At 34.6% G+C, this 15,922-nt stretch overlaps 1 protein-coding gene across 1 annotated transcript in view; it reads left to right on the top strand.

Moving 5' to 3' along the window:
• Positions 1-15,922, top strand: part of btv (dynein cytoplasmic heavy chain beethoven) — a 114,999-nt gene that overhangs the window by 21,973 nt on the left and 77,104 nt on the right. The window lies entirely within an intron of this gene.

Here is a 15,922-nt window from a genome sequence, read left to right as displayed (position 1 = left end):
CGCAGGCACCAGTACACCAGTGTGCCGCGTTACACACTTTGCGGAACAATGCCATAAACCAAGCTAGGACTCATGCCGAACCCTTTTTTAGTGGGACTGAAGGGCTGTTGACGATAGTCAACAGTTAGGCTTGTCTTAGGGAGTTTTACGTGGTTTCCTCCCAGCAATGAGCAAATGCTGAGAAGTTCCTGGTTGGCACACACTATAATAATAATAATAAATTTGGATAACTTATATAGCGCCATTTTCGTAAAAAAATTCCTCAAGGGCGCTTCACGGTGAATGAATTGGGGAAAATATTATGGTGGAAATGTTAGATTATGTCTCCCTTTCCAGTTAAGTAGGCCCACATTTCGCATTAAACATATCTCTCACTCCTTTCAAGAACGTCATAAATCAAAAATCGTCAATTTTAAGTTGTGCATACTTTTGGAATGCCCAGAAAATGTACTATATCCCAGCAAAAGCGGCATATTTTTAACTTAATATTTACCCGCTACAGGGCAGAAAGTGTTCTTTTCGCATTTTGAAGAAAAGGTAGTTTAATTATTTTTTGAAATAAACTAAATGTTTTTTCAAATGCAGAAAAAACCTTCAGGTTTTACCAAAAAAGATCTGTTGCACAGTAAAAAGTTCAATAAGTGGCTTGATATTTATTTTTAATACATTGTACTATATTTTTAAACTTTAAAAACGTTCTCCTGAAAAATCAAGTTTTTTGATTTATGACGTTCTTGAAAGGAGTGGGCGATATGTTAAATATGTTACCACAATATGGTTAATATGCACCTATATTAATATTCGTAATTTGGTTGGTGTATCTTGAATAGAAAATGTTTGCGGAACACTGGTTTATGGTATCAATGTCTTTCACTTTATCGTGTATGATATACTGTACCACCTCTTGTGAGAATTTATTATGGACTATCACGGATCCGATGTCGGACAGATATCCGATTTATTCCGAATTATACCGACTCACTCATAAGCACATATTTAGATTACTTGATCATGCAAAGTTTTCCCCGGTCTTCCTCTATTTCTATTATCCACACAATATATTTTTAAATGCTTTAGATATCGCTCACTCTTTTCAAGAACGTCATAAATCAAAAATCGACAATTTTCAGTTGTACATGTTTTCGAAATGCCCAGAAAATGTGCTATATCCCAGCAAAAGCTGCATATTTTTAACTTAATATTTACCCGCTCCAGGGCGGAAAGTGTTGGTTTTGCATTTTGAAGAAAAGGTATTGTTTAATTATTTTTTGAAATATACTAAATATTTTTCAAATGGAGAAAAAACCTTCAAGTTTTACCTAAAAAGATCTGTTGCACAGTAAAAAGTTCAATAAGTGGCTTGATATTTATTTTTAAAACATTGTGTTATATTTTTAAACTTTAACAACGATCTCCTGAAAAATCAAGTTCTTTGATTTATGACGTTCTTGAAAGGAGTGAGCGATATGTATATTTTTATTTCGTAGATAGGTAGTATTTTATTCTCAATATTATTAATATTTAAAGCATTTACTTTGTGGTTAGTCATTTTTACTTATTTATTTTTTTACAAAAATGTTAATAAAATTAGTATATAACCACTCACCGAGATTTTTACGTCTACCGGTTTCGAGACGTACCCGTCTCTTCGTCAGGACAATCACTAACACAGCATGCAAACAATACTACCCTTCACCACCATAGCACCATTTACACACTCAAAACTACGACATTTTGTGTAGTTTTGAGTGTGTAAATGGTGCTATGGTGGTGAAGGGTAGTATTCTTTGCATGCTGTGTTAGTGTTTGTCCTGACGAAGAGACGGGTACGTCTCGAAACCGGTAGACGTAAAAATCTCGGTGAGTGGTTATATACAAATTTTATTAACATTTTTGTAAAAAAATAAATAAGGTAGTATTTTAAATTATCTTTGCGTCCATATTGGGTATATTTATGTATTTTGCACGCAGATACCATCGCACTATCAGTCTTCCTACGTTAAGTAAACATTGTTAACACGAGATTCATAATGGTGGGCGCACCCAAGTCAACATTTTATTATTACATATTATTATTTAAATATATATATACACATTTCGATTCCCGTCCTGTTATATTTCTCCCACGTACTGCCGAATGTCTTTACGAACGCATATCGCGTCTATATCGTTTTCATATTATTTTTTGACATCTCATCAAAGATGAAGAAGATTACTGAAGTCTGGGCACTTACGGGGCTGACGACCGTCATAGGATGGTTTAAGTGATCACTTTACACACTGTAACATTCACCAATTCTACCCATTATTGACAACCACACTACTAAAATTCTCGGAAGCTCTATATATATGAACCAATTTTTTAAACATTGTTCTTGAATCACTAGAACTTTACTAGAGACATCTATTATTGGTGACATGGAAAGAAGCTTTTTATTGAGAAGAAACTCTTCTATCAGTATGTGAGGTCCGAATTACCATTGATACACCCGGACAATTATATCAACGCTGATTTAAACATATCAAAATCTCCATATTCATTGCTAACCCTACTACTAATTACATATCGCTCACTCCTTTCAACAACGTCATATTTCAAAAATCTTAAATTTTCAGTTGTGCATGTTTTCGGAATGCCCAGAAAATGTACTACCCAGCAAAAACGGGATATTTTGAACTTAATATTTACCCGCTACAGGGCAGGAAGTGTTGTTTTTGCATTTTGAAGAAACGGTATTGTTTAATTATTTTTTTTAAATAAACTTAATATTTTCAAATGGAGAAAAAACATTCAGGTTTTAATTAAAAAGATCTGTTGCACAGTAAAAAGTTCAATAAGCGGCTTGTTATTTATTTTTAATACATTTTATTATTTTTTTAAACTTTAAAAACGATCTCCTGAAAAATCAAGTTTTTTTTTATTTATGACGTTGAAAGAAGTGAGCGATATGATGAACGATAAATATTGGAACTATATTGCCAGATTGGCAATTTTCACTGTATCCGTGGTTGCCAGGTTGCAATTTTAGTTCATGCATTCTTGTGTGTGTGCGCTCTAGTTTAGCGGCACGGATACGTCTCCGACCTTTAAATGTTTGCCCGTTGGAACGAATGATATCACCATTGATACACCCGGACAATTATATCATTATACAGTCCAGTGCTTCCGCTCAACTGCTTGGAGCTTGGAGGCCTGATTGACATTTTGCGCGTTCCCCTTGTCCTAATACGGGCGCTCGTAAAACTTTACGCAAATTTTTTAATGCTTATCAGTTTATTACGATAACCCTCTCTTAGAGCGTTTGTGCACTACACTGAATTGTACCGTCCGGCAGTCCGGTTATTAAAAATAAAGTTGACTACGACAATTTAGCGTGATCGAATTTACACGGATTATGGGATTGAGGCAAGAGCAGATACTTCCAAAACAAAATCTCGACCTCGAACCTCCGAGATGAAGACTCTCCGATCCATAACCGGAAACACATTACGAGACCAAGTAAGAAATACCGACATCCAGAGCATGTGTAAGACGGAGGATATCGTGAGGTGGGGGCGACAACGAAGGCGATACTGGAATGAACATATAAACAGTATGACAGAAGACAGACTTCCACGTATGGCCCTTCAAGGTAACCCTGAAGGATGCAGATCCCCAGGCAGACATCCGAAAAGATGGAAAGACAGCTGGGAGTCAACATCCCAAGAGCGACATGCGGAGGCACAAACAGATCCATAGGATCTACAAAAATAGAAGAAGAAGAATTTACGCGCATCGTGATCGTATTAAAAAAAAACGGACTGCCGGACGGTGAAATCCCGTGTAGTGCACAAGCGCTCTTAGTATATTTTTATATGTAGAAACATACATTGAACTCCCCATTTACACGGTAGATACTTTCCACGCGATTCCATGTTAAAATACATATAAGTATACTAAAACGAAAAAAATATTATGGATAGGCATTTGTATAAAAATCCTTCCTTTGAAAATTAAAAAAAAAATGGTCGTATAAAAATTGATTTAGGTTATCAAAAAATAAATTATAATTTTACTTTTTGTATCTTAATTTTAATTTAAAAAAATCATAGGTTACAAAAATCTACAATTTATTATATTTTTGTATCAGATACTGGATTACTCATTTTTAATTTAAATTTCACTTGGTAAATGCCAGTATTTCTTAAAATCTATTGTGGCAAGTGTTTCGATGCATTCCGCATCATTTTCACCGATGAAAATGATGCGGAATGCATCGAAACACGTGTCACATTAGATTTTAAGAAATAGTGGCATTTACCAAGTGAAATTTAAATTAAAAATGAGCAATCCAGTATCTGATACAAAAAAATGAAAATAATGTGATATTTACTAAGTAAACCTTTTTTTAAAAAAATCAATGATCGGTGACTGTTTTTTTTTTGTTTTTGATAAGTTACTTATATAATTTTTTAGCGCCGTGTAATTTCGAATTCGTTTATAAAAAGTCGTGTAAAAAGGAGTTCAGTGTATCAAGTGTTGACATAAGGGAAAGAACAGTATGAATGAAGTCTTTATTTGCAATAAGTAGGTACTTAATTGATCTTTTTTCCGTCTTTTTATCTTGCGATATGCCGCTTATCAATGTCTCGGGATTATAATGCTATTTCTTTTCATTTATGCTGAATATTTTCTCATTTTATGTATAACGCAGTTTTATTATTTTAAACTTTGTAAAATAAAACGAATTTGTTTTAACCACTTTTTATTGGTACACTTTTCCAACCGGTTTCGACAAGAACCTTTTCATCATCAGGATTTATGTACTAATTCTAAAACATTGACATATTCATAGTTAGGTTAAAGTAAATTACCCTTCCCTTACGATGTCAAAAACTTCCACGCACTCCGTACACCATATGAAAATGTGTGGATGAACACATTTTAAATCATTTTACAGAATTGTATAAAGTATTGTAAAAAAAGAAATAATAAATAACAAATATTATTTTTTGGCATCTCATCAAAGATGAAGAAGAATATGGAAGTCTGGGCATTTACGGGGCTGACGATCGTCATAGGCTGGTTTAAGTGATCACTTTACACATGTGTAACATTCACCAATTTTACGCATTATTCATTTGTTTATTTATTTATTTATTTTTTATATATACGGTACTATTGTACCATTAACATAAATATGTATGAAAGAACACATCAATTGCGACACATCAATTTATCAAGTTGTTTTAAACTACTTACATAGAAAAATGTTATATAAAAAATATAAAACTAAAAATAAAAGAATAAAAAAATATGTGCTATAAAAATAAAATATTATACTGAAAGTATACAATAACGTAAATAAACTAATTTTTCAATCAAAACGTGACATTCTATGGGCCAGGAGACAACCACATTATTATTTATTGACAACCACACTACTCAAATTCTTGGAAGTTCTACATATATGAACCAATTTTTAAACATTGTTCTTCAATCACTAGAACTTCACTACAGACATCTATTGGTGACATGAAAAGAAGCTTTTTATCGAGAAGAAACTCTTTTATTAGTATGTGAGGTCCGAATCCTGGATTATAATCGCATACATGAGAAACGCCAGAAAAATCATTTTAATTTTAATTTTTTTAGCTTGCAATTTGACCAGTTAATTTATTTACAACATTTTGAGTGTGTCCAAATACTTGTTCACAAATATTTGGACACACTCAAGATGTTGTAAATAACAAATAAATACATAGCTGGATACGGCTAATATTAAGAAGAAGAAGAGGAATATGTACGAGTTCCTCGAGAACAAACCGATTAAAACGCCGTTTTTTTTTAAATTAAGCAATTAATGTCTATTAAGCAATTAAAAGTCCTGATGCGAGTACAAATTACATACGTCGAGAGTGAGATAAACAGTAGAAGGCATATTATTTAGTAAATCAGGGAGCCGACCGGGGATTGGTGTTGCCCACGCACAGAGATAAGGCAACTGCCGACCCTAGGACGCTGGACGCCAGTGTGTGCTGTGTGCTGTGTGCTGTGTGGTGCGCACTTCCTCCCCGCGATAGGCCCATGCCAGATCGCGATCGGTGGGATGCTGACTGTAGCTGGTCGTGGCGAGTGGCAATGCGGACCCCTCACCTGGTTCGATCTCTCGCAGAACGTGGGAAAATGATTGCCACTACAATGCTGGCACTCTAGATCGCTTATCCGAACGTAATTCGTGCAGGATTGGGAATTCGTTCGGATTACTGAGTCTTGAGGAAAATGAAAGAGAAAAAGGATATTCGTCCCATGAAGATCCTCTTTGTTTTACATTTTTATTTAGGTGCTGAATGAATGTCCGCCTTCGTAGGTCAGCACGATCGACAACTGTACTGAAGATCCCGGGTTCGATTCCCACGGGGGGCTGAAATAAATAAAACTGACTTTTTCACTGTAAAATTTATTCAATATTGCGCTGGACTGTTACCTGAAGCGAAGGACTGATCACCTTTCCTTCGTGTATCAAAGATTAAGATAACACTTCGTTTATATGATGCAGTGCCCTATGCACCATCGGGTGCGGATAAGAAAGATTAAAGCTCTAGTATTAAACAAACTGTACGAAACGAGGGACACACCACGATATCAATGTCGACTTTACAATGTTGAATGATCTCTGCCCTGACAGTGTCGAGTTGAACATATCAAAATCCCCATATCCATCGCCAAACAATTTTGATGAAGGATAAATATGATGAACTTTTGAGCTTGATCTACTCGTGAGAAGCGCTAAGGTGTCAGTTACCCTGGTGATTCAATAGAAAACTCTAAAATGTTCTATCATATCTACTGTGTGAGTTGAGCAATTTATAGAATATGATCACATCTGATGATTTAATGCTATCATCCAGAGAGTTCATTTTAAAAAGAAGATCGCTGAGTCTACTACACTATCTGAGTGTGGTCTAAACATACATATCATACATAAATTCGTGCTTGTAGATGTATTATTATTATTATTATTATTCTAAACGAATTGTGAATGAATTCCTAGCACAAAGTCACCGAAACGACATTGATAAGAAGTTTACGGCTTGTGAGATATCAGAGTATACACTCGTATCTACACCCGATAAAATATTGTACGTACAGTACAACCTCGATATAACGGGACAGATCGGGGGGAGGGGGTGTCCGTAAAGCCGAAAGTACTTAATATTAAAACAAGTTTAAAATAAACCGGAAAACTTTTTTGTTGTTGAAAATATGAACGTCTTGCTCTGCTTTGAAAAAGGTATCAAGTTTTAATTGCACTTTTGAAGTTTTGAGGCATAATTTGTGATTATCATGGCCTCTAAAAGTTGTAAACATGTTTAAGCTTGTGTAATATGAACAGAACGTTTAAAAAAATTACGTCAGACCGGATTTTTATCTGCTATACGTTTCTTATAGAGAAAAAAAATATTAAAAACGTTAAGTTGAAGTAATTTTTCACTTAAACTGCACTATATAAATTGTGCTATACCAAATTTTTGGACTGGCTTGACTCTGGCCAATGTCTGTACATGACGGATTCATCAGTTCTTTGGACACGTTGCGCGTGGCAACGAGGATAGCCTGGAACGACTGATTGTGATCGGTAGCCTGGAGGGAAAGAGAGGGAGAGGAAGATCCCCACATGGTGGACCGATCAAGTTAAGGCAGCAGCAGGCACCTCGGTGGTTGGAGCGCTACGTGCAGCGCATCCAAGGGATATCTGGAGAAGAGTTGCTTCCACAAGGGTCAAAACCCTCAGCAATGAGGAATAAGACGGAGAAGAAGAATATATGTGGAGGTCCTCAACAAAACGTTACATTTCCATTATAAATGATTTAAAGTAATCAGGAATTCTAGCTTGTAAAATTGTTACGTTTTGGTACGATTTAATGATTTCAAATTGGTTTAACACAGGATTGATTGGTCACGTTTTGTCGCAACTTTAATTAAGATTTCGATAAAATACAGCAAACAGAACAGATTTGCATTTAAATGAATTTTTGTGCAATATCGGAAATGTAATTTTTCGGTGGTGACCTCCACATATCGTAGTCATACAGGAGAATGTGACCAAGTGCATTGTTTTACAATAACGTGATCATTGACTATTTGATATCTTACTAGCTTAATATTGCCCTGAAAAACTCCCAAAGGATTTAAAACTTGGAAGTATAATATATTGACAACTTAAAAATGACTAACTGCATTGGTATTTATTTTCCTGCCAAGCAATAGTGACTTAAATGGCCCTCCTGAACATTTTACGTTTCGGTAGTTGGTCGCTTTCTCCTGTACGACTACGATATGCTGATTCGTCGAATACATGTTCTAATTCAAACCCTTATCCGCACCCTTTGGTGCATAGAGCACTGCATCATATAAAAGCAGTATTATCTTAATCTTTAACACATGAAGGAAAGGTGATCAGCCCTCCTCTCCAGGTACCAACCAGTCCGTGTTTTTGCCTAGAATTTTCACTCTTGAATTACATGAAATTATAGTAACTTTAAACATAAAGAGTAAATCCACTCACAAGTAGGCATAGGCTATGAAACTTATAAAGTTGAAGCCTGAGTAGGGACATGATAAACGGTGTTTGTTAAGCCGTAGCTAGATTTCAGAGTCACTTGGACGTTAGGTAATTCAAAAAAAAGAAAAACTTAATATTTAATAAATATCATAGTGAAAAATCACTTGTATTTATTTGACCACCCCCCTCGATATACAGAACGTTTTTCTTTTTTTTTAAATTTGACCAGATTTTTTGTCCGCTTTATCGGAAGTTCGATACATAGAGGTCTGCCATATCTATGTTTTACTGTACTTGGAAGTGAATGGGCTAGCGACTAAAGCGGGGTCACGCCGACCGCCTTGCGGCTCGGATAAGGGGGGCAAAGATGGACCCCTTATCGCACGCCTACGTGGCAATATTGGTCCATTTCTAAACTCAACGAAAACTAACCATCACCCGCTTCAACGCAGGGGTAGGCAGAGAGAATGGGACGCCGCACCGAGCTGTCTTTGCGAACAATCTTCGCCCGTTCCACATTCGTGAATCAAATATACATATCCACCTATGGTTCCGACTCCTGACCTGACCACACCCAAGTATTTGAAAAGCTTGATCATTCAACGTTTTCCTCGGTCTTTCTTTGATTCTATTACCAACAACATTCGTCTCATAATTTTGTTTTACTATTCATTCTTCATTCATCCGTTCCACGTGTCCAAATCATTTCAGTATGATTTTTTTTAATTTGATCGATAACGCTTATCTCAGCCTTGCATTCTGTCCTTATTTCACCATTTGATCACCTACCATACATCATTTTGCCGCACATTGGACGTTAGGTAACGCCAAACAGACGCATCTCGAGTTACGGCTAGTTGCCTTTACACATTAGAGGAGTATGATTTTACTTTTAAGTTTACACATGATATGGGCTTACTTATGTACTATGTTTACTTATGTAACTTACCTATCACTTATGTAATCCGGCCTCAATTGGCGTAAACCGTATACCCACATTCGAAAAATACTAAGGACTTGATCAAATTAATTGTTTTAGATATATGTATTATCTCCCTCGCTTGTGGGTGTGCAATATGGATGTGTTTGTATGTGTAGATCTGGGAATACGTATTAACTAATCACGGAATATTGTCACAGGAAGCGACAACTTGATAATGTGTTCGAGAGAAAACAATGTCCTAATCACGAATGGCATCGGCATTAACTTCGTAATGTAACAATAATTTACATAAATGTCTATAAATTTAACCGTTTAATTACAGCATTTTGAGTGTGTCCAAATACTTGTTCACAAATCTGGATTTTCTCCAATTATAACAGTTATTTTTTATATTATTTCCAACAATATGAGTATGTTACACGTGTGTAAAGTAGTGATCACTTAAACCATCCTATGATGGCCGTAAGCCCCGTAAATCCCCAGACTTCCATATTCTTCTTCATCTTGGATGAGATGTCAAAAAAAAAATACATATAACAGTTTAATTATTATAATATTATGTACAATATTCATTCCTCATCCGCACTCCAATGGCGCATAGGGCACTGAATTATATAAACGCAGTGTTATCTTGATCTTTAATACACGAAGGAAATGTGATCAGCCCTCCGCTTGAGATACCAGTGCAGGATAATATTGAATAAGTATTAGAGTGAAAAAGTCACGTATATTTATTTCACCCCCCCACGGAGTCGAACACGGACATAAAATTTTATTTTTTATACATAAAAATGTATAAAAATAAATGAATTGCACTTTAACTGGTTTAAATTATATAACTATTTTATCATATATCGCTCACTCCTTTCAAGAACGTCATAAATCAAAAAACTTGATTTTTCAGCAGAACGTTTTTAAAGTTTAAAAATAAAATACAATGTATTGAAAAAAAATATCAAGCCACTTGTTGAACTTTTTACTGTGCAACAAATCTTTTTAGGTAAAATCAGAAGGTTTTTTCTCCATTTGAAAAATATTTAGTATATTAAAAAAAATTAAACTATACCTTTTCTTTAAAATGCAAAAACAACACTTTCTGCCCTGTAGCGGGTAAATATTAAGTTGAAAATATGCCGCTTTTGCTGGGATATAGTACATTTTTTGGGCATTCCGAAAACATGCACAACTGATAATTGACGATTTTTGATTTATGACGTTCTTGAAAGGAGTGAGCGATATGACTAGATGTATGCATGTGAAGGAGGCGATGAGTGTATGTCAGGACAGAAGAGTGTGGCGTTCCATCCTTGCGGGAAACGGCGTGATGATAGTAGTAGTAGTAGTAGTATTTTATCTTTCTTTTTTTAAATATATCTCTAGCCAAAAAAAAAATTATAGGTTTTTACACTTGAATCGTATCATTGTATTTTTTAGCGTTATACGAGCAGCTGGTGTTTATCTCTGTTCTTCAATAACGTCAGAAATATGAAATAAATCAAATAAAATAAATATCTGCTCTAGATAAATATAAAATTACTCCATTACTCCAAATTCGTCAATTTCGACGATTGTGGTAAAAATAATAGGTTATCAAAAATATCGTTTTTGCCCTCATTTAATATTGTCGTTATCAAAATTTGTACACACGTACGAGTACGTATGACTTATGTATATTTTAAATAAATATAACATATAATAATAAATATAAAGAAGGATTAAAAGTAGCCTGGATGCAGTCGAAATGCGTTCTCTCAGACTAATGTCTTCTCTGTCCAAGCGGCCAGACTATGGAATAAATTACCCCTTATTATTTTTTGACATCTCATCAAAGATGAAGAAGAATATGGAAGTCTAGGCATTTACGGGGCTTACGACCGTCATAGGCTGGTTTAAGTGATCACTTTACACACGTGTAACATTCACCAATTCTACCCATTATTGACAACCACACTACTCAAATTCTTGGAAGTTCTATATATATATATATGAACCAATTTAGAAACCTTGTTTATGAATCACTAGAACTTCACTAGAGACATCTATCGGTGAGATGTAAAGAAGCTTTTTATTAAGCAGAAACTCTTATATTAGTATGTGAGATCCGAATCCTGGATTATAATCACACACATGAGAAACGCCAGAAAATACCATTTTCATTTTTATTATTAAAGTGATCACTTAAACCAGCCTATGACGGTCGTAAGCCCCGTAAATGCCCAGACTTCCATATTCTTCTTCATCTTTGATGAGATGTCAAAAAATAATATGAAAATAACTCCTGTAATTAAAGATAATCCAGATTTTGTGAACAAGTATTTGGACACACTCAAAATGTTGTAAATTACCTCTTCTTGTAAAAAAATACAGCTCTAATAACTTTTAAGAAACGTCTGTGACATTACTATCTATCATTAGAATCCTAACTGTCCATCAAACATCGTCCCTTAGTTTTTCCCTCTACCTCCTTCCCTAAACTCCCTTTTTCCTTTGCCTTCCTTATTATTATCAATTTGTCCAAGCGGCCAGACTATGGAATGAATTAACTCTCCTTGTAAAAAATGCACCTTCTCTAATAACTTTTAAGAAACGTCTGAGACATTACTATCTATCATTAGAATCCTAACTGTCCATCAAACATCGTTCCGTAGTTTTTCCCTCTACCTCCTTCCCTAAACTCCCTTTTTCCTTTGCCTTCCTTATTATTATCAATTTGTCCAAGCGGCCAGACAATGGAATGAATTACCTCTCCTTGTTAAAAATGCACCTTCTCGCACCTCTCTCCCCCACATTTAAGAAACGTCTGTGACATTACTATCTATCATTAGAATCCTAACTGTCCATCAAACATCGTCCCTTAGTTTTTCCCTCTACCTCCTTCCCTAAACTCCCTTTTTCCTTTGCCTTCCTTATTATTATCAATTTGTCCAAGCGGCCAGACTATGGAATGAATTAACTCTCCTTGTAAAAAATGCACCTTCTCTAATAACTTTTAAGAAACGTCTGAGACATTACTATCTATCATTAGAATCCTAACTGTCCATCAAACATCGTTCCGTAGTTTTTCCCTCTACCTCCTTCCCTAAACTCCCTTTTTTTGCCATCCTTATTATTATCAATTTGTCCAAGCGGCCAGACTATGGAATGAATTAACTCTCCTTGTAAAAAATTCACTTTCTCTAATAACTTTTAAGAAACGTCTGTGACATTACTATCTATCATTAGAATCCTAACTGTCCATCAAACATCGTCCCTTAGTTTTTCCCTCTACCTCCTTCCCTAAACTCCCTTTTTCCTTTGATTTCCTTATTATCATCAATTTGTAATTTATGTTTTTTTTTAATGTTCAAGCACTATCTACCCTCTGATTGATTTAATTTGCTGCCCGTAACCATTAAGAATTCCAATAGTGATCATGTCTTTAAGAACGGTGTCCGTCGATGGTTGCTTCTCGTTGGAAGGGACAAGGTAGAAAGTGATTTAATTTAAATCCAGGTGTAATTATTTTATTGTAAAACTTTTATACTGTAAATTTGATGTTAATTATCAAATAATTAAAAAAAAAAACAAATAATACTTTTAAAAAATGTATTAATATATAAGTATTTCAGCTCAACACAGGCCATGCCTAAAGATCCGTAATACATATAGTAAAAAAATGTATGTATCTATGAAATAAATAAAATTTAAAAAAAATAAAAACAGCTATAAGTATATGGTATTAGACGTTTTTAACAATATCACTAGTCTGTTTTTGGTTGCTTGGAAGAATCCCGAAAACGTACTTCAATTAATAAAATAAAAATAAAAACCTTTATCCGCACCCCAATGGTGCACAGGGCACTGCGTCATATAAACGCAGTGTTATCTTGATCGTTTTACACATGAAGGAAAGGTGATCAGGCCTCCGCTTCAGGAACCAGTCCAGGGTGATATTGAATAAATATGACAGTGAAAAAATCACTTATATTTATTTTACCCCCCCCTAGGAATCGAACCAAAGACCTCCAGAACGGTAGCCGAGCGTGTTGACCATTACACTACGGAGGCGGACAATATTAAATACAATACACTACAATTAATTAAATAAATTAATTTAATTTAATTAATAAATTAAAATTAAATAAATAAATTAAAATAAGAAACAGCTACTACCCCCTCTTCAACATTCAACGTCCCAATGACCCATATCTAAAATTTAGAATAAGCTTCACATACGGTGTTTGAAAATGATGCGGAATGCATCGAAACACGTGTCACAGTAGATTTTAAGAAAAACGTAGTATTTACTATTAACGTAGAAATACATTAATTAAAAATGGATAGATTTTACATATTATTTTTTGACATCTCATCAAAGATGAAGAAGAATATGGAAGTCTGGGCATTTACGGGGCTGACAACCGTCATAGGCTGGTTTAAGTTGTCACTTTACACACGTTTCAGAATAAGGTTTCTAAATTGGTTCATACATATTGAACTTCCGAGAATTTGAGTAGTGTGGTTGTCAATAATGGGTAGAATTGGTGAATGTTACACGTGTGTAAAGTGATCACTTAAACCAGCCCATGGCGGTCGTAAGTCCCGTAAATGCCCAGACTTCCATATTATTTTTTTAATTCATGTTTTACTTAGTAAATACCACTATTTCTTAAAATCTACTGTGACACATCGAAACACGTATCACAGTAGATTTTTAGAAATAGTGGTATTTACTAAGTAAAACATTAATTAAAAATGGGTAGATTTTACCACAAAATGACTGCCGAATCAATTAATGAAATTCCATATTCTTTTTCATCTTTATTGAGATAATATAAAATAAGTCCCAATTGAAGATAACCCAGATTTGTGAACAAGTATTTAGACACACTTAAAGTATGTTGAATTTATTTTATTTTTATTTTTATTCATGGGTATATTCAAACCCGTAGATGGAAGCATTTGTAGCTTCCGAAACTAGTCGTTAAAAATTAATGTAATACTCAAGTGGTAAAAAAACGACTGTTTTTATTTACAATTTTATTAAATATCAATGTGTTTATTTTTTCTTTTTGTATTCCCATAGTTTATTTCAATGGGTCCCTTCAAAAGCCATAGGTATTCAAACCCGTAGCTGGAAGCATTTGTAGCTTCCGAAACTAGTCGTTAAAAATGAATATAATTTCTCTTTAGTGGTAAAAAAACGAGTGTTTTTATTTACAATTTTATTTAAATATCATTTTTTTCTTTTTGTATTCCCATAGTTTATTTCAATGGGTCCCTTCTAAAACCACAGGATAGTGGTTTCACAGTATATCCACTTGCTATATCGGTATGGTTGCACTAATCCCAAATGCAATTTGGTCACCTCTCGGCTCTCCGCGCTGGCTGGCGGCTCGGCGGATGACCGGAGCCGCCGGAGTTGTGTTTATTTTCTCTTCTCGGAAGCTCAAGGGCCGGCTCCTGCGGCTGGCGGGGCGCGGGGGGCGCGGAGCCGCGGGGGGAAGGCGCCTCTCCTCGGCTCTCGAAAGCTCCGGGACAAATCGGGCCGAGAAACGCCCAACATTTTTGCCATTCTTTTTGCGTCGAAAAAAAAACTTTATATTATTCAAATGTAACTTAAAAATCACTATAAATATTTTATTATAACTTAATTATAATGTCTACCGGTTTCGAAGCTAACCGCTTCTTTATCAAGACTGATTAACTTGATAAAGAAGCGGTTAGCTTCGAAACCGTTGGACATTATAATTAAGTTATAATAAAATATTTATAGTGATTGTAAACAAAGTCACATTTTAATTATAAAATGGAAAATCACAAAGTTAGTCCTTCGAATATAAATTTTATAAAAAACATTATATTTTGTGTACGTTTACACCTCGAGTCGGGTCGTGATCTCGCGATCATTTCTTCGGAGCCACAAGCAATATTTTATTCATTTTTAATTATTTGTTCATTTTTAAATTTTTAATTAATGTTATACTTAGTAAATACCACTATTTCTTAAAATCTACTGTGACACGTGTTTGAAAATTATTCGGAATGCATCGAAACACGTGTCACAGTAGATTTTAAGAAAAAGTGGTATTAACTAAGTAAAATTTAACAACTATTGAGTGTGTCCAAATACTTGTTCACGAATCTGGATTATCTCCAATTAAAGGAGTTATTTCATATAATGCCCAAATTTCTTCCATATTCTTTTTCATCTATGTTGAGATTAAAAAAAGAAATAAAAACTTAATAGTGGTATTTACTAAGTAAAACATTAATTAAAAATGGATAATTTTACCACAAAGTGACTGCCGAGAAAATTAATGAAAAATGTATTTTTTATATTTATTTCATCATACGTATAATCACTACTACTACCATCACGCCGTTTCACCGCAGGGATAGGCAGAGAAGATGGAACCCCACAATCTTCTGTCCTGACATACACAGTTCAGGT

This window comes from Brachycentrus maculatus, unplaced genomic scaffold (genome assembly GCF_059751285.1).
Source record: "Brachycentrus maculatus isolate JH-2025_06_01 unplaced genomic scaffold, ASM5975128v1 h1tg000049l, whole genome shotgun sequence".
Classification (NCBI taxonomy): Eukaryota; Metazoa; Arthropoda; class Insecta; order Trichoptera; family Brachycentridae; genus Brachycentrus; species Brachycentrus maculatus.
Note: the sequence above shows the minus strand (reverse complement) of the source record. Positions and strands in the feature narration are given on the sequence as shown.